Here is a 19266-nt window from a genome sequence, read left to right as displayed (position 1 = left end):
GCGTTTCATCATTGTAGAAACTGCATAGGCAGCGTCGAATTGGCTCGGTGACTGGCCTCTACACGTCGTATCCGCCTCCACGTAAGCCCCTTGTGCAAATCACCGAACTAATTCTTCAATCTATAATTAGAAACGTCACTCTGACTGTCGCAGCATAAAGCCTCAGCTGCTAGATGTCTTCGTGTTGAAGCTCTGAAGAAATTATCGGCACAGCGCAGCCTGTGCCAGCGTGAAGTGCTGAGACTTGATCATGTGACTATGACAAAGGGTCATCAGCCTTTGTAAAATTCGTTCAGGCACAGATCATAGTTCGAATTTTGTGTCGCTTGTTAGCTCCTATTTACTGAAGGGCGGCCCGTTATATAACGAGTGAGTATTCATAACGGAAAACGCTCCGTCGCCTATCAGAAACAATCGTTGAGTTCGTAAGAGGTTCATTGAAGAATTATAGTTCTTAACACATTTTTTCACTGCACTACTCAAGAGTCTCGATACTTCCTGATCGTGAGAGACTGAATTAGACATACTAATACCTATTCAGTACTCAAATCGCACAGGTCAATGTAACTGATTCTCTGTCTTAAAATTCGTTGTTATTGTTTCATTGACAGCTTGCAGCCACCTTATGCGTATTGCGTAGACAAATAGCTAACATAAAAAAAAACAGTTAGTAGTTAACAAGAAAAAAATGCGGTCTTTTTATAATAACTTAATTATAGTAAACATATAGGTAAATATATGTACTAAATAGATATACGTATCATCATATGAATCGAATAAAACCTGTCAAGCTCTAATACGAACTTGCTGCACGTCCAAGACCCTCGCGATATGGAAGCCAGTTTGTTCGTAACCCAGATCATGTTCATATGATTCAAGAAAGGTATAGCCACTCTTACGGTAAATCGTAGACCTCGTCCATGCAATATCGAATGGTAGCTATTTAAACTCTTTTTTCATGGAAAAAATCTTTTAGCTCTGAAGGTATTGCTTTATCGGATCGTACTATATATAAGGTTGAATCCTAGTGTGGACATGGGCAGTAGCAATCTAACGGCTGGCACAATAACAGGCGTATAGACTTCTGAAGAGCGGTTTCCTACTACGACGTTTCACGTAGAATGAACGGGCCTTTCGCTAGGAGCACTAGCCCTTGCTACTCGTCGTGCGGAATGCAGCCCCCCATGGCAGGACATCCACTGCCAGTGCATGGACATGACATGACCAGTGGGCCCAGCCCAACAGGCCCACCTATGCCGGTTCCTCCTGTAAGTTACGCGTATGGGGCCTACAATCCTGCAGCAATTTACAATCCTTACATTGGGTATAACCCTCCTGCTGCCTACAACGGGTGTGCCCATAGCCCTGGAGCGTGTTATGTGCCGCAGCCCCCACTGCCGCATCCTGGACATTGCCACCGAGGTTGGTAAGGGTGCCTGCCGCCGGTATTGGATGGTAACCCTGAAACAATAAAGGTTTTTTCTATAGTACTACTAATCTGGTTAAGTAACTCAACGTACGGTACTGTAAAGCCACGATACATAGTTAACCACTACAGACGATGGTTCGCTCCGTTGTGTCTCACGTTTCGCACAGTCAATATCATTAATAGGGAGCGTCCTTCATAGAAAAAGGCGAAAGGCTGGAGGCGTCTGGTTGCTCGTGATATGCGGCGGCTAGCCTCTCCGCTATGTAGATTGCCTCTCCAAAGGCAGGGACCTTCGATTTGAACCTGACGCATTTTTGGATTTCGCGCCCAAGAAAAACAAATTTCAGGCAAAGAAATTATTTGAAAAACCTGACGTATTTTTGGATTTCGCGCCCGGATTTCGCGCCCAAAGAAAAACTAAATTTCATCTACCATTCATTAGCGGCATCTCTCACTGCATAAATGCTCGTTACCCTAATTTTCGAAATTCTCAAAAAACCCGTATGCGATTAAAAAAAATAGCGAATATACAATATATAGTACAAGCATATACACATAGCATGTAGCATAAATAATCGAAATAAATGAAATAGACGAAAACAAACATGTCATGTTAGGTCCTTTTATTGAGAAATTAGGTCCTTTTATTGAGAAATTTGCAAAAATACGTAAAAGTTTGCTAAATAACCTTATGAATACGATACAGTGGAATAGTTTTCAAAGAAAAGTTGTGCGGTCTCATATAGATCAGAGAAGGCAAAACGGAACCGCAGTCAACAGAGACGCTAAATGCCCTCGTAAATTGCACATTTTCCTTCGAAATATAGCCAAACAACAACCCCTTGGCTAGGCTACGTAATTCAGACCTCTCCCTAGAAAAATAAACAACATTCAACGAAAGGAGTTGGTTTACACGCTAGAAAAGGCCAGAAACATTACGATGTTAATGCGAGAGGTGTAAAAGGTCTAATTATCAAAAATTTGAAACCTGGGCACCGAGGATCATGCTTGCATGCCGCACAACCCGACGTGAAGCCGTGCGAACGCAGTTTACAAACAGCTTTTGCTGACACAAGATACGCCTTGTGTTGTCTTAAGTCAGCGCACTAGGGGGTGAGCATAGCAGGAATACCGAAAATCCTATTAATCGTGATACGCGAACCATTGATCCTGTCAGACTACATTGTCGCAGCAAATTAAGATCGAGAGCTTACTTACCGATGAAACTAATCCCGGTGTTACTAGCAGCGTAATCCGATAAAAATACCGGTAGTAATATTTTCTAACGGCTAACTGATTGAAACCAGCATCAGTACTATACAATAGGCAGCACAACCTGCAGGAATGTATGAACAACTCTATGTAGTAGTAGTAGTATAGTAGATAGAAAAACTACTACGAAAATTACTATACTTATATGCGATACTCTCTCTTCAAATTCGAATTTTTCGAAAGCAAGACCACGTACGTCTTCCATTCCAAAAATTTCTAGTCCGAAATTACCGTGCAGCATCATGGTACCGCAAAGGATACAACCTTTCCCTTAAAGATATGTTCTGCCATAAATTTTTGTAAAGAAAGTAGTCACGAAAAGTCTATTGAAGTAGCATGTCAAATGGCATCATTGTAAACTTGGAAGTGGTGAGGTAAACGTGTGCAAAAATTAGGTGATCTGTTAAAACATGAATTGTGACTGGATATACTGTACGTTTTTATTAACGGTTCATTTTTAAAAAAAACACAAAAGCTTTGAGGCTTGCTTGTTGTTCCTGTATTTGACCGAAAAGGCGATCCGGAAACAATGCAGCATTTGTGGAAAACGTTGGTCATAACCTCTTCGATAGAGGTCCCTTCTTTTATTGCTCAGCTTAAGCCTAATATTGGTGAAAGTCCTACAGTGTCGAATTCGGCTTGCACCAGCGATTTCGAATTTGGTGAGAAAGAAGCAGTTTCGTCAACAAACTGCCCAATATACCGGTCTGAACCCCACGCAGGATTCGACTTTTAAAGCAGCGTGAGCAACTACGGCACCCACTCTTGTTTAGGGTGGCGCCATAGCTGATGCTCACTTGAACGATGGCCGTTTGCCGTTTAAGGTGAACATTTGTTGACCTCTCCGGGCCTTCTTTATCGTTGGCCTTGGGACCGCCTCTTTCAAATTCATTGGTTTGGTTTTTGCGAACTTCTTGCTAACTCGTGGCTGGAAACCATCCTGATATGGTCTCATTCCTAATCTGTTCGCTTAGGTAATAACGAGAAGAAGCCTATAGTTTTTTGGAAAATAACCTTGTTCAATAGTAGACGCAGAGCTTTTAAATATTTTAACAGAGCACGTCCACTAAGAATAAGTACAGCACTCTCACATGTCACCCTTGAGACTGAGGGTCAGAACAACGCTCGTGTTGTGGTCCGCACATGAGGCGGTCTCGTGTTGAACGGAAGGTTATACGTTTCGGAGCAAATGTTCTCCAGCACGTCGTAAACCTTAGCTATACCTTACGCTATTTTTGAACTTACGCAGAAACACATCAGTGACCTCCAGTGAAGATTTTAAAGTCTCGAAGGCTAGTGGCGTATAGCGAATTCGTCTTTAAATCCACCAAGCTTAGCTCTTTTAGAGGTCTTCACTTGCGATTTGGGGTTGATCTCTTCCTCCTACGTAGGATACAGCTAAGATGTGCCACAGAATTTACGCACGCTAGCACCGTCCCCTTGACACTCGTTTGCAAAGAAAGGCTATGTGGTCCAGATGAGTCTGGGTAATTCATACATCCCTCAATCCCAATTGAGCAATGTACCTCGCATTAGGTTCTGTCTAGACACAAGGACATGCGGACTTGAACTGAAGCTTACCGAGGGTGTGCTTATCTTGTTTGACCGGAGGGCCTTATCTGGCAATAGTTAGAGCGCTGTTGAGCGCCTGCGCTTTGCTTATCCTCTGCTAAAAAAGCAAGTGGGTCCTGGTTAAACCAACGACGATCGTTAATGCTAATTTTTTAATTAAAAAAAAAACTATTTCACTTGTGCTAGCTCGCATCTGCATTGATTTACACTATGGGCTAGTTGCCAGTACGAAGGTCTCTTCTGTCGCTCGAAGCATGAACTAATAAGACGAAATTTCCCGAACGAGGCCTGAACATTAAATCCACCATGGTGAAACGCAAGAGCGAGCACTAAAGATTAGGCCAAATCTCTTTAAAACATTTCCGATACACTGAAGCAATTCTGTATTTTCTGGCAAAAAAAAAACACGCCTCAGAAGCAAGGAGGTAATATCCAGGGTAAAAAAAAAATAAAGTGAATCAAGATAAAATGAGTTGGTCCTGACTGCATCTCAATCTCGTGATCGCACATCGATTTTGATAGAAATCTTTAAATATCATGCTATTAAATGCTACAAAACGATATTGTACCTTTATTTGGAAGTTAGCTTATATCTCACCGTGTTCTCAATCCTAGGTAATAACCTAAAGTTTCAATAAGCTTTCAAAATTAATAACTCCGTGGAGAAAGCAGCCGTTCATATTGGAAGAACTAGCCAATTAAAGTTCCCAGGTTGGGAAACTTACCTTGTAAACGGAAAACAGACACAACTTTTAGTATTCTGGCTTAGACAGCAGAAGGCGACAAACGTTATATTAGTGGGCAAGATCGATTTAAGCCGATAGGATCGGCATAATACACGGCTCATGTACTATTTTACAGCATACTAAGCCTTTCCACCCTTTCCATTATTAATAACGGCTGTTTTTAGAAGGAAAAACTCTTTAAGTACTGTAACACGACTGCTGTAGAACAATAAATACATTCTCGTAATTGTTACCCGTAACATTTATCGATAGGAAGATATCTGCAAACCTAATTACAGACCCCATTCTGCGTCAGTTGTGGGTCTACTGCTTTGTTTCTCTCTAGTTCTATTCCAATAGAACAAAAACAATAATTACAACATAAGCCGATCGTCAGGAAAAATTAGGCTAACATTTGTATGAACTTGACCATGCTATAAAACACCACAATCGTTAGAACTATGTAGACATTATACATTTGAATTACAAGCCGTTAATATAAGACAAATAGGTCAGATATGGCTTTTCTGAGTGAAGACGTTGACGAAGAAATGATGACAAAAAGTCTGAAGACTTACAGCACTAATTAAACAAGCAGGGACTGAGTATCTCGTCTCACGGTGAAAACGAAAACTTTCGTATGTCGAACAGCTTTCCATCCGTACTGTATCCGTATCTGCCCCGCAATGCTAGAATATAGATGAGAAATTATATGTTAAGATTATTGCGTTTCGAAAGGGAGTTGCCGGTTCAAATCCTGCAGAGCGAATGAAAGTGATCGGTCGTGCACGTGCAGACCTATGGTGTGTTTCTTTTATTATTATTAATATATATATATAAAGAAGTATGTGCAGGTTGAATGTGAAGCAATATGCTATCGTTACAAGCATAGATAGTGACGGATTCTACGCCTCTGACAAGAACAACTTTCATCAGATTCAGCTTTGTGAGCAATAGCTTCCTACTCCTGTGCGATGCGCGGAAATTACCCAACATGTATCCTGAGAAACTTTACCTCCGATAAAATGTCCTACGTTAGTGTATGACTGACAATGCGAGGTCCGTATATGATTGACATTTAGTTGAAATCAAATATGATCTTTATTTGTGGCTTTTCTTCTCCTAATGCTGAAATTATGAGTATCTGGGTTAAATCAGAACTAGCTTTAAAAAAAAAATCTAACACGAGGTGACCTGAGTGTAAAGAACAAAAATTGTATAACTTTTTTTTTCTGCGTTTGTTAGCTGGTGTGAAAATTAATCGATACTTTTATGCCTACCTTACCATATACAAACCTTTGTTTTCATATCCTGAAATGTCTCGTTTTTACATTTATTGTAAGAAATAACCCATCATACCTTGCATAGACAGTGCCACTTCTTCGAAGGCCCAGATATTACGCTTTTTCTTCCATAAAGTAAGTCACTTACCTTACATACAGTTAAATGCAAGTGCTGCAGAGCCTTTATTACATATATGTATATAGAAACTCTACGCTCGTTATAACCAGGCGCGTATTTAGTAAAATACCATTTGAACGATTGTCACGTAAGCGATGTAAAGTCGTCCGTTGTTAACAGTCTCATTCCACTAAATTTCGTCGTAAGGGCCTCGCATATAGGGCGATATTATGAAAAAAATGTAGAAATTTTCTGCTTCGGAGACCGGGCACATACTGTACTCTAATTGACGCTTTAAAGAGAGCTCACATGCAACAGAGGCTGAATGAATTTAAAAACCAACAAAAAAAAAAAGTACGTTTCTTGTAAGCAAGAGGCGTCCAACGAGGTTTGCGAGCCTATACTAACGGGTACGGACACAGATATCTCAGCATTTACGTCAAAAATGTATTTTTTCGAAATAGGAAAAGTAGAACAATGGCTTTACTATATTTTGGTATTGGCGCAGCAATTGACGTACTCAACCGCCGTTTGTGCGTCTCGTATCGATCCTGTGGCTCTATGCAGACTGTATTTATTCAGAATTAGAAATTTCGGGAACTGGTCTTAAGTTCTGCCGACTAATGCTCATCCCACCTTGAGTTGAATAATCATATACAGTATGCTAACAGTCAATTTCCAAAAGTTCTTGAAATTCTTTAATTTCTTTTGACATTTATAGGTGCAAGTATTGAAGTTTGTCGTTATGTTTAGTCGCTGTTTAGTACAGGATTTGAGACTCCAGTTTGTTGCGGTCATAATATTTTGAAAGACAGAGACATCGAACTGAACAGACACAACGATACTTCCTTTCCCCAAGGGCAACCTTTTAACAACTTATCCACTTACATGTAAATACATTTTTCTATGAACGCTTCTCAGGTGTATCGAAGCATGCTCGAGAAATTAGGCGCTCTCAGTAACAGGAGGTGCTTATTCGAGGTGTAAATTTTATTCCTTCAAACAGTATTAGTTTACTTAAGTTTCTATGTATTCAAATCGGATCACACAATTCGTTGGGGATCAGCGAAAAACCAGAAAGGAATTACCTTCCAGCACGGTAATATAAGCTCCCGCAAAACAGTAAGACCGATATCGGTCAAATATACAACAAGTGTTCTTCATCTTGCCACCTATCGTTTCAATATATAGAGTACGTACCGACGTATATGATAGATCAACAGCGTTTAGCAACACATGAAGAAGGATCTTTCATTTTTGTTAGAAAGTCTGCTAATTTGTGATGAAAACCAAACTGAGGAAAACGCCACATTTCCTACCTTACCATTCATTTACTTGTGCAGAATTGTATTGGTCTCGTAATGAATCTCTGTATTCGATTTTTTTTCGCAGTGCTCGTTCCCAGTCTTCTCTCCGCGCCCTTCTGGACCGTGTTTTCTCGTTCTCTCCCTTCCAACGAAACGCTTGTGACGGTGGGCGGGTGGATACGCGTTTCTCCACCCTTGTCAACAACAACGGATCAAGAGGTCGCTGAGGCAAACTCGAACGGAAAACAGAGCGGCGTGGCACGTCGTCACGCCTCGGCTAGCCGGGTGGCTGGCTTCGAGTGGACCGGGGGTGACTAGCCGGGCTAGTAGCTAGCCGCTCGAGAACCTCCAAGGTTTCCATTGTTCATGCATTCTCCACGTCCCGTGACACCCACTGGCGTTGTTGCTCACGTCTGCATTCCGCTTTCAAGGGGTCTAAGCAAACCCCAAGAAGACAGCAAAAACGAAGACAACATTTGGCTTCTTTCCTCCACATTCTTACTTTTACCCTTCGGCCTCTTGCTGCTCTTGGGTCAATTGCTGCGTGCTGGCAACAACAACAATAACCCTGCTCGCTGCAACTCTGCCTACGTGACTTTTTGCTCAGGCTGAGTCAGGGTAAATCGGGCCATCCCGTTCTGCCTTACACTTGATGTTCATTCGCACGGGTAACAGTTGTTGTCTTGGCCTGATAGTGCAAGTGAAAAGGTCTGCCTTTGTTTGCCCGCAAGATAATCGTAGTCTGCTCTACAATGGACAAGTTACCCTAAGCGAGCTAGTGCCCCTGTTCGGGCTTAGAGGAAGGCGAAGAAATAGAAGCTAGCCGGAAAGAGAACCAAGCCAGAATGCTACTATCCAACAACAAACGCAGGAATGGCAAAGAAAACCCAGGTTTCTTCGGTCAGTCCAGGGAGTGCTGAAAAGAGAGGTGTCGATGAGACCATTACTGTCATCATCGTGAGCGCCTCCCTGGCGCATCTGTCGATAGACAATTGGATCGGAATGCCTGAGAAAGGCACAGTTGGGAGTACCATGCTTCTTAAATTAAGCACAGGAGGTATGGCCTGTCCGATGCGCCAGGCCCTGCTAAGCATTTTGTCCGCAAGGTCGTCCGCTGCGTGCGACGTGTCCCATTAGAACGCGACGGCGGCAGCCGACCTAGTCGTTGTCTTCGTAAAGCAGTATTCTTCTGCGATTCAGCATAGACCTTAGCAGCACGCAAACCACTTAAGTGTCGGTTAGACACGTTCGCCTTCGACGACAATTCTGAAACGTGACACATAGGTCTGCTTTGATTGCTATATCCGGTCTGGTTAAGGCGTTCTAGTGCGAATGTCGAAAGCCGACAACCTGATTTACGTAGCCACAGCTGCAAAAGCCTTAGCAAACTCAGCATCTGCTTTATTGTCTTTAAGCTTAGGATGGATTAAACCAAAAAAGAACGGACCTTTTAACACAAAAACGCACCGGCTTTTATGTATTTATAGTCCAAATATAATACGCGCAAAACATCTAGGTAGGAAAATCAGTTTAATTCCGTATTATGATTCGAATTTGTGCCGATCTGTTATAATAGAGTATGCATTTATTACTGTTCCGCCATTTTTTCCAAACATTGCACTATAGTCTTGTTCCCGAAAACGTTTATCTGCGAATTTGTCGACCTCCATGTAATAGAAGGGACACTACTTTTATTTTTCCTAACAATAAAACGGTATAAAATTGTTAGCCATATATAATAGTGGTTTGGCCTCAAATGGGACACCTAACTGTTAGCACAGATTTCCGCTAGCTGATAATACCAGTTAGTATGATTATGGATCCTCATATCGTATTTTCCATTCAGATTAGTTCGGAAAGACATAAAATCGTCTCTTGAAAAAAGAAAAAACACATGAAAAGTATTGCTCAAATCAAATGATCGGAGAAAAATGCGCAGGCAGGGATAATTTGCTCTACTAACAAATCCACTAGATCAGGGTTCATGTTGCCCACTTAAGCAAAATCAATGATTCTCTGTTATCATTCTTTTTATGTCTAGAACCCCTGTATAGATAAAGCAATAGAAGTTCCAGTCAAGTATTTAGTGCTTCGTATATGGTCACAAAAAGTCATTAATTCATTTAGTTTCCCAGGAAGTTCCGTTATCAAAATCAGGTAAATGATAGGTTTTTATAACTGGAATTGTTACCAGCTCGACAGAAGTCCAATCCAGTTATCGCTGGCTTCGTATCAGCCTTCTCCCTCATCGATATCGAAGGGTTACAGCGCCAAGTGCACGTCCGTATCTATTCATCCTTTTGATTTACGTTCAACTCCACTACGAGATCTATTAGTAAAGACGTACGTGTATATTGCCTAATATTTTTATTACTTACTGAAAATATCACGCTATCTCACATTGAATCATGAGTCGTTTGCTACGATGGCCATTATACTGATGCTCAGCTGCTAACGGTGCGGTTGCACCGTATTGCGATACTTCCACGGGCCATTTCTATTTCAGGGAAGACATCTGTCCTTTCCATACAACCAGGACCCCTCAACTTGATGGGCGCATCTTTATTTGCAGAAAATTACTGTTTGTCTATTACAAGTTTTACGCTCAACAGCATAAACTACCATTATCGTTTTTCCCAAGCGGTTTTGTGTCTTATTAACGATGTACTAATCATTTAGTTAAGGCTTTTCGGGCGTAACATATAAAAGCTTCAAAATATAACGCCTTTTTCTGTAGAACTTTCTACTATAGGAGAGTCGGACTTGTCCTACTGGAAATGTAATGATCGTTTCTTTACGTTACGTTCTCTACGTTTCTCTATGATATATGATCGTTGCGTTCGCAACAATCCTAGTATAATATGTACGAATCTTTCCGCTACTGGCATAGTTATGTTAAATGTCAGAACACCGAAGATTACCATTTTTTTGCAGGGTCACACACACACAAAGAAAACCTATTGAAAACCTAACACTAACCTAATTTTGGCCAACCCAGATTATGCGGATGGCGTCGTTGTCAGCTGGAGAATTACCTGCAGCGACCACTCATTCTCTGAGCTGCTTTTCTGAGCTACTTCGGATTATATGATTATTACCATGTCGGATGATTAATACCTTCATTCTTAGTGCTCGTCAATTTCTCGCGGTGGCGCCCTATATATCACTAGCGGCTTTGTGAAAGTTTCGTCAACGGGGTAGCGGAAGCGGCCAGCAGGCCTTTAGCCTTCAGGGCTACGAAACGATCAGAAGGGTTAATTGGCCTGGTCTCGGGATTAATTATAGCTCGCATAGCAATCCATACAAGGCTGGACGTGTCCTGCAAAGAGAACAATCCTATTTGAACGAATACGCCCGGAGAGTATGAAGCTGGTTTGAGTCAGTTTCATTGAGCTAACTGACCACTAGGCTGCCTCTTAACCGACCTTATCCAATATGTCTTGGGTTGTTAATTTTTGTAAGATTCCCCAGAATGCATGATTTCAAAGAGCTTATTAGCTTAGTGAGTGTTTGAAAGAAGTTATTACCGAATGGGGCCTAAATAGGACATACACCATATAAAACAAATAATTTATCCCAGTTGATTTGCTCTCTTTGCAAAGGTTATCTTCAGAAGTTATGCTAGCTGATTGTGCTCTTCCAGCCCATCCTAATAACATAAACTGATAACGGTGTTTGTTACGTGCACCGTTATGGCTAAGCTAAAGTATTAATTCACCTGTTTTTGCCCTGACATCAATTCCGTCCTGGCGTACCCTAAGGTTCTTTTATAGATATCAGCCCTAGATATTCAAAAAGTTTGCTATCTGCGCTGGGCAAGTAGTTTGTGGCCTTGTAGGTTTTTGGCCTTTACACGATAATGAGAGCAATCAGCATTTGAAGAAAATATGTTGAATCGCGCGTGCGGCAATGCCGTTAAGCCTAGTTTCAGACGTCTGGCTTTTGACAAAAATAGCGAGAGGAACAAAAACAATTTAGGATAATACATTATTCAAATTTGTCCTTCCGGTAACATTCATTATGAGTGGCTTCTGGGTAGGTTAGCACTGGTCCATTTGTATACGTTGCAGATCTGTAAAAGCAGCTGTTTGAAAACAGGTGTCTCTGTTGTTTTTACGAGTTAAGTCACAACTTAATTACATGACAAAGTTACTGTACGATACATATTCTAGAAGAGGGTCAGCTTCATGACTAAATTGGATGCGCCTTATCAACACTTATACATGTTTATGTATTACATAGGGCGCCAAAAGTTTCTATTGAACTTTATTATCAAGCTTTACTTTAATTGTAAAACTAGTTGTAAAACTAGTTGTAAAATTAGTTGGCACAGCATAATGTAGTCTGGCATGAACAAGCGTTCAGGCAGTCAATGCATCGTAAAAAACCAATGATATTAATATTGCAACAATCTAAGTTCTTTTGGCAGTGGATGCCATGTTTTTTCGTTCCGTCTATCTTCTCGCAGCATGAATTACAAGCTCTGTCTATTAGAATGGAGTGACGAGCATGGCTGATGGTCCTTTTTTGCCCATTCGCTTATATGATTTATTGATTGTATTCAGAATGAACAGAAAACACATTGTCGATAGCGCCAATACCATAACCACTGCTACAACAATCATTTCGCCCTGCACTTAGGCCACCATGCAAATAAATCCGTCTCGTTACCGCCATCGCCGCTGCCACTGCCGCTGTGCCGCCAGCAGCAATAACGCTCTGTTCTGGCAGCCGAGCGGCCTTTAAAGGGTACACGGAACAGGTGACTTTTATACTCCCACCTACTCCTGCTACAATAAGTGTTCATAGCCTTTTACTTTGGTAGGGCAACACATGTTCGGGGCTTCTAGGACGCGAAGCGTCGAGAAAACGAAAAGTAATGAAGATTAATTGAACAACCTAACCGAAGTCGGTTGTAATGGTACGGCCGAAGTCGCGTTTTGGTGCTTCCAATTCAAGTGATCCTTTTTCAAGAACCCTCACACTCTGCTTATTTTTTTTCCACCTGGAACAAGCAGGTACCTTTACGGGACTCTGGACACTCTCATTAGTGTCCAATAAACAAATCCCATGTACATTTGAACATTAGACATTTATAACTTATATATTACCGCTGTTGTTAGCTAGGTTAGACACGCGAAAAATGAATGTATTCTTTGAGTGTGAGCCGAATGGTTCAGCACAGACTAGAATTTGTCCTGGAACCCTCGTCTAACTTAGCAAACGAACTTAATTTATTCACCTTTATTAGTAGTAGACAAGGGATCCCGATATTAGAGGGTGAGTAGATGGAACTACTTACAATGCCTTGCGTCATATGCGCTGTACAGGTGAGTCTATAGAACTAATTTAAGGGATTTCCCAGACGTCTAAAAAATGGTACTAGAGAACAGCAATTCGCATAATATCTATCACAATTTCATCCGCACGTGGGGCATTTGTGAATTAATAGTGAATAATTGGGGCATTAGTCTTGTGAAAACTAACTTTTTTGCCAAATTCACAATAAAAATCGTACAGGCAAAGCGAGCGACCATTTACCCGTTTCGTCCCGTTCCACTCGTCGTGCATCGCACCCGAAACTAAGAAATCTCGATGAATCATCTAGAATTTTTGTCCAGTTCTTGAAACTGGTATCCAACGTTTCCGTTGGGGGGTGCTCAGAGCGACGACGTAGGTCCCAGGATAGTACCAGGTTTTACTTGCATTGTCATAATCGTAAATAATCATTATTAATAATAAAGTGGTACGCATGTTGACTAGAAATACATAAGACAATTTCAGATCACGATGTGAAGTCCTGGTGCCCTTTAGAGGAAAAAAAACTTTTTAAGATTTCATCCGTCGATGTTCTTCGCTGTAAAATTTTTCTAAATGATGCGTATCTCATGGAACAAGTTGAGAGCGGTTGCGAAAGATAACCACTGGAACAATTTGATTGTCCGCACGGTCAACACTGCTTTCCTGCATTTTTCGGTCAGATATTCAGTGGAGCTTCTGCCGCGTCCGCGGAGAAGAACAGTTTTAAGTACGAAAATCGATTTATATAAACAATTAGTGACTTGGCGATGTGCGAGGTGTCAGTGGCCGCTGTTTCTCCTCTCCTTCTGCCTATATTTTGGCCAGGTTTTCAATCAGTCTAAAACTGACTAGCGCGCAGCTGGGCTAGAACTTGCTGTACTTGGAACCGGTTCGATCTGTATGTCAGTAAGTGCTCTACATACAAGACGACCGACTGATTTTCCCGGCCGTTTTATTCGATCAGAAATGTCCTTTAGTAAGATAGTGAATAAGAGGGCTTAGGCTGTCCCCTTGAGCCAGGCCAGTCGTCTGAGTAAAAGGCGGGTCTTAGGTCACTGCGCCATCGATAAGTATTCTGTTCTCTGGCAGAACCCCTGTTGCTACGTCCTGTTCAGTCTTGAACAGCCACTCGAAGATCAGCATCTCACTGGGCTGGAAATGTACCCATATGTAGACATTTATTAAATAGTACCTGAGGCGAAAAGGGCACCGCGCATGGTGTCATAGCCCGTTACGTAAACGTCTTTACGAAGTAAATTACTACGGCCGAAGAGCTAATCAGGCAAACCGTTGAGATGCTGTAGTGCGTTAGCTACTCGTATGGGCAACGTTTTGTGTTGACGATCAAACGGGTGTCCAGACATCTAAGATATGGTTTACTTTATAACGCATACGTTTTTTTATAGATCATTTTAAGAACAAAGGCTAAAAAGCCTAGCTTTGGCTACACTTCAACCATAAGCTTGAAGGTTATCCGGATCCTCCGGATAAGGTTGCAGATATGGCTGAATGACGGCCTGTGCTTCCGGAGAATATGGAAAGCTGTACTGTAGACTGGAAAATTTCAGCCAGACGCTGCGCTTAAGCTTCGGTATTCCCGGCGTTAGGCGCAGTCTTCGTGAGTGCGTTCTGATGACCTGTCTACATCTAGGCCTCCGACGGAATTACTAGACGAGGTTTGACGTTTGACAGTTCGCACAGGTGCAATATGGGCAGTGAGGGCTATCGTCATCGGCACATGAGCACAAATCTTTGCATCTTCTGCCAATGAGTGATTCTTAGCTTGACAGTTTACAGTACGGTTTTGATTAAGCTTGTTACACCATATCCATACTTAAACCTGCATGGTGAGGTGGAATCGACTACCCAAAGATCATAGTCCACGAACAGGGTCTTCGTCCAGGTTACTAAACAATACAAACGGTCGCAACCTTATATACTATAGAAAACGGCATTACGAAACGCTTGGCTTTTTAAATAGACATAAAATAGTTTTATGAAAATTATTCGTTCAGTTAGACGCATCTTTATAAATAAGCAAAAATTCACGAAGAAGTACAAACAAGGCAACTTACTTCCATAATGTATGATTGACGTGTTTCGTTATAGGTGCGGTTTCACCCCGATCTATTGAATGAGCACCCTTTATTTTAAGCTACAAGATATTACGTATTCGTGTTATTGGACCATGCCATTCACTTGACGACCCGGACAGGAGTGCCGCATTGGAGACGGCCGTGGTGAGTACAAACAGTCTCAATGAGGTCATTAGCGGGTTTAATCCGTGATTTTGCCCTCTTTATACGAAACATGCGAACAGAGAATGCTATGCGATAAAAAAGTTTGTATAGGGCTTAACTAGTCGTAATAATAGAAGTGCTATTCTAAAGAGCTTTCGCCGGCGCTGATCTACTGGGTCTACTGTGGAAATTACCGATTTATTGGTAGGTGACAACTCCTACCCAGATAAACCGCAGCCAGCCAGTACAGTAGCGTTCTACTAGGGGGGAGTGGGTCGTCGACATTGGCAAACGCAAGCGATCCGAGATCAGCCGCTTGCACACTATATAATAACAATAGGTGTATAATACGAAGTGTAATAGAGGTGTCTATGGGATGGCTCGTTGGCAGCACTAGGGCACCATCTAGGGCCAATTGCAGCGACATTAGAACTGACCTCGTTTTCCTGTCAGGGATCAACATCAATTTAAGAGACTTTATCTCGAGCGAAAATACCAAGAAGATAAGTTTTAGACCTAAGGTAAATGATTTAAAAAAAAAATACATATAAAAAAATATAATTTGTCACTGTTAACATAAATCGTTGAAAAAACAGGAAAAGGCCCAGCGACTAAGCGAAAAAAGCTAATAGTTGGTTATTAATAGAGAATATTACCAACGTATATGTTCCTTAAGCTGTACGTTAAATCACAGCAAACTTACCTCAAGTTTTCAAAACTCTCATTATAAAAATTTCAAAACCTAGTGACACAATTTTGCCTACTGCAAGATATTGGTTGACAAACTACGTTTATCTAACTTCGCCCAGTTGTTTCCTGCAAAACATGATCGTGTATTTAGGCAAATGCGCAAGAAGCAGAAAAATGTTAAATGGCTGTTCTATTTGCGGTGTTCGCTCGAAGTATTCCCTGGTGTAGTGGATTAGGTTTTTTTTTTTCTATTTTAACGACTTTTGTTTCTACTACCTCTCTGGTCATTGGGTCTCGTACTGTCGGAATGGCTTCGTACATATGCACAACACTGTATGTAACATTCGGCTTTCTCCCACAAGCCGTCCTCGCTTTTTCTTTCTATTTTTCTATCTAAATAGGACAAACCGACCACTAGTACCCCCCGCGGCAGCGTCATCCGCGCTTCATTCCACGAGGGAGCAGACACTCAGTGAACTCCGCTGAGTTGGACACTTGAACTAGTCGAGCAGCCAGCGGGCGTCGAAGGTCTGAAAACGAACGACAGAGCGAGTGAAAAAAATGAGGACGAAACATACGAGGACCGACATGTCGATATTTCATTTTCAAAATGTCTTTCGCTTGCCCCTCGTCGAAGTACTCACAACAAGCACTCGCCTGCTGCCTTCGGGCCTTAAAGCCTCCAGGGTCCGTCATAGAACAAGTCCGGACCGCTGCCACTATTACTGCTATTGCTGCTGATGTATTTTTCGCCGCCGTCCGAGCCTGGGTCTGCGGGGTTTTGGAGGGCGTATCGAGGGTCTAGATGGAAGGCCGTTGGAAACTGTATGAAGCTGAGGATGCTGGTGGGGAGGAGGGGCGGACGAAAAAGCGGTTTGGGGTTGAACAGCGGGCGAAGACGCAACGCGTTGCCTTTCAACGTCACTTCGGGCCTGCTCGTCATGCGATGCGAGCTTGCCCCCACTAGATTTTCTGCTACTGCTGTTGTCGCTATTGAGTTAGGGAGGATCGAGAAACAACAGGCAACTACGATGGGGATCACCGTCAGCAGTGTATGATCAAGATCGGGCACTGGGGGGCTTAGAGAAGTTCGATCGAAAACTAGCGCCTCGCGCAGAAACAACAGTTGGGGTGAACGTGATAGCGCAAAGCACGGGCCGCCACGGCAGCACCAGCGGCACTCGAAGCAACGGAGTCTCAACCACAGGATACGCTGTTGAAAGTCCTTGGTCTCCTCTATTTTGCTTGATGCTAACTTTCGGCTCCACGACTAAGCATGCGCCTTTGTGCGCATAGGCTGGACGTCGACCATGAGAAAATAAAGTCCCCTTTGAATATATTTGTCTTCAGTCTTCCACACTACAGCAGTTGTACTAGCTTTATCACAATACAAGCGAGAGGTACTAACGCTTTGTAACGTGGTGTCGGCTTTTATTGCTTAAGACATGTGTGGAAAAAATTAAGCCATCGAGAGGTTTCAAGCCTCTCTTATGAAACTCGACTTTTATTGATCACTTACTTATTTCATGCTTATTAAGCCAATGGAGACCGCTGCAAACTTGCTTAGAAACTGCAGACAGCAACTGCCTAGGGCGCGTACGCCTCACGCGATTGTTGTCGTCAGTCACCCGAGGTTTAATGCAGACGTCGAAACATATTATGTGGAAGCTTAGTTACCGCCGAGCCTCAGCTCTAAAATGGAGCGCAATTTAAATCTGAGCGTGGCATTTTCGAAAGAGTTTGATTTTCATCATAGATTCAAGCTACGAGACGACAGTAGTCGCATAACGATTATATAATAGGTCTATATAATAATAAATGTTTTACGGATAGATCTCTGTGCGCTAGTAACATCATATGGCCATTTTTAAGGGACAAGTAGAGACGCTGACGGCGATGAAAATTACTGGGTTGGGTCCATAGCTTGATTTTGTGCACCGGAAAACACACTCGGAGCACGAAGCAAGTATACATTCGCGTAGGCGGTCTACGAATTGAGATTAGACTGTCAAACTTTGCCTAAATAACGAGATTTCTCCGCTGGAGACTGGCAATTGGTCAGCCAGCATAAAGCCATACATTTTTATAGCCAGCTAGAACAGTAAATATTTATTGCAATTATATGGCTTATGCAAAAAGGTTAACCTCTTATTTCCATGTGCATATATATATATATATATACTGTTCTCAAAAAAAAAGTACCATTTTCTTACCAGATGGCTTAACAAGTGGTGTAAGTCGGCGTTGTTGTCGTACGGAAGTGGACATACTGGAACAATACTCGGACCTAGAGCGGAGCGCTTTAGAAGGTGCGTAAAACTGCTCTAAAAATTCAATATATTTTACAATTTTTGAGTACGATAAAGATCGAAATACTGCCTTAGCGCATAGAAAAAAAAAAAAAAAAAAAAAACTATGTTACTTGCGATCAAGGCATTGTTGGAGAAGATTGTTCTGTCGTTTTGGTGTGCAATATGGTCCTCGTGCGGGTCAATCAATAACGAAAAAAAAAAAAGTAATGAAAGTATCGCAAGAGTTGAACATGACCGAAAGAAACATAAGTATCTCCTGAGAACAAAGCACTCACTAACAGGCAGTTTTAGAACGTTTGAAGAAAGCTGACTACAAAGAAGCGTTCGATGTTTGGGTGCCACACGAATTGACGCTAGAAAGATTTGATTGATTTTGTTTCAATCTGCGATGGTTTAGGGAAACGCAACGACGCGATTGATCACGGCTAATGAAAACCAGGTCACACTGCAATATTACTTGCATAGTTTAGGTATTAAGTAACATAGTTTACGATCTATGGCAAAGTCGAGATCATGTCGAAGGGGGTGATACAATATTTTTGGTGGGATTGGACAGAAATCGTGCATTGCGGGACACTGCCGCCAGGCAAAAGGATCCATTCGGACCCCCCTGTTGTCAACAACAACTAAAAACATTAGAGCAAGTTGTTAAAAACAAATCGATAGGAACAGAAAAGATGCTGTCTTCGACCACGATAACAACAGACACCATACATCTTTAGCATACATAGCCGGCAAAAAATAAGAGAACTTCAATGGCGTAGATTTCTCCCCATCGGACTATGGTCTCTGTAGAACTGCCTTAAGGGTTTTTAGTTTCGATTGAGAGATACGAACATTGCTTGTCACAATTTTTCAATATAGAAGACCTATAATAATAATAATGAGAACAAAAATATCAGGCAATCGTGCAACAAAAATCGCGCACATTTCGTTTAGGAATATAATTTGAACATATAGAAAATATTCGTTTTCGTTTTAATTAAAACAGATCAGTTTTTTTTGACAAGCCAGTAT

The 19266-nt window shown here is 41.8% G+C and overlaps 1 long non-coding RNA gene across 2 annotated transcripts in view; it reads right to left on the bottom strand.

Annotated features, from left to right (window-relative positions):
• Positions 1 to 5288: 5288 nt before the first annotated feature.
• Positions 5289 to 19266, bottom strand: part of LOC147753148 (uncharacterized) — a 53307-nt gene continuing 39329 nt past the window's right edge. For both annotated transcript variants that reach the window (XR_015312057.1, XR_015312059.1), the window contains exon 6: positions 5289 to 5687. This is a non-coding gene — a long non-coding RNA (uncharacterized LOC147753148). The remainder of the gene's footprint in view (positions 5688 to 19266) is intronic.

Source organism: Varroa jacobsoni, unplaced genomic scaffold (genome assembly GCF_002532875.2).
Source record: "Varroa jacobsoni isolate VJ856 unplaced genomic scaffold, vjacob_1.0 scaffold_705, whole genome shotgun sequence".
Lineage (NCBI taxonomy): Eukaryota > Metazoa > Arthropoda > Arachnida > Mesostigmata > Varroidae > Varroa > Varroa jacobsoni.
The sequence above is the reverse complement of the archived record's forward strand: the minus strand, read 5'-3'. Positions and strand labels throughout refer to the sequence as shown.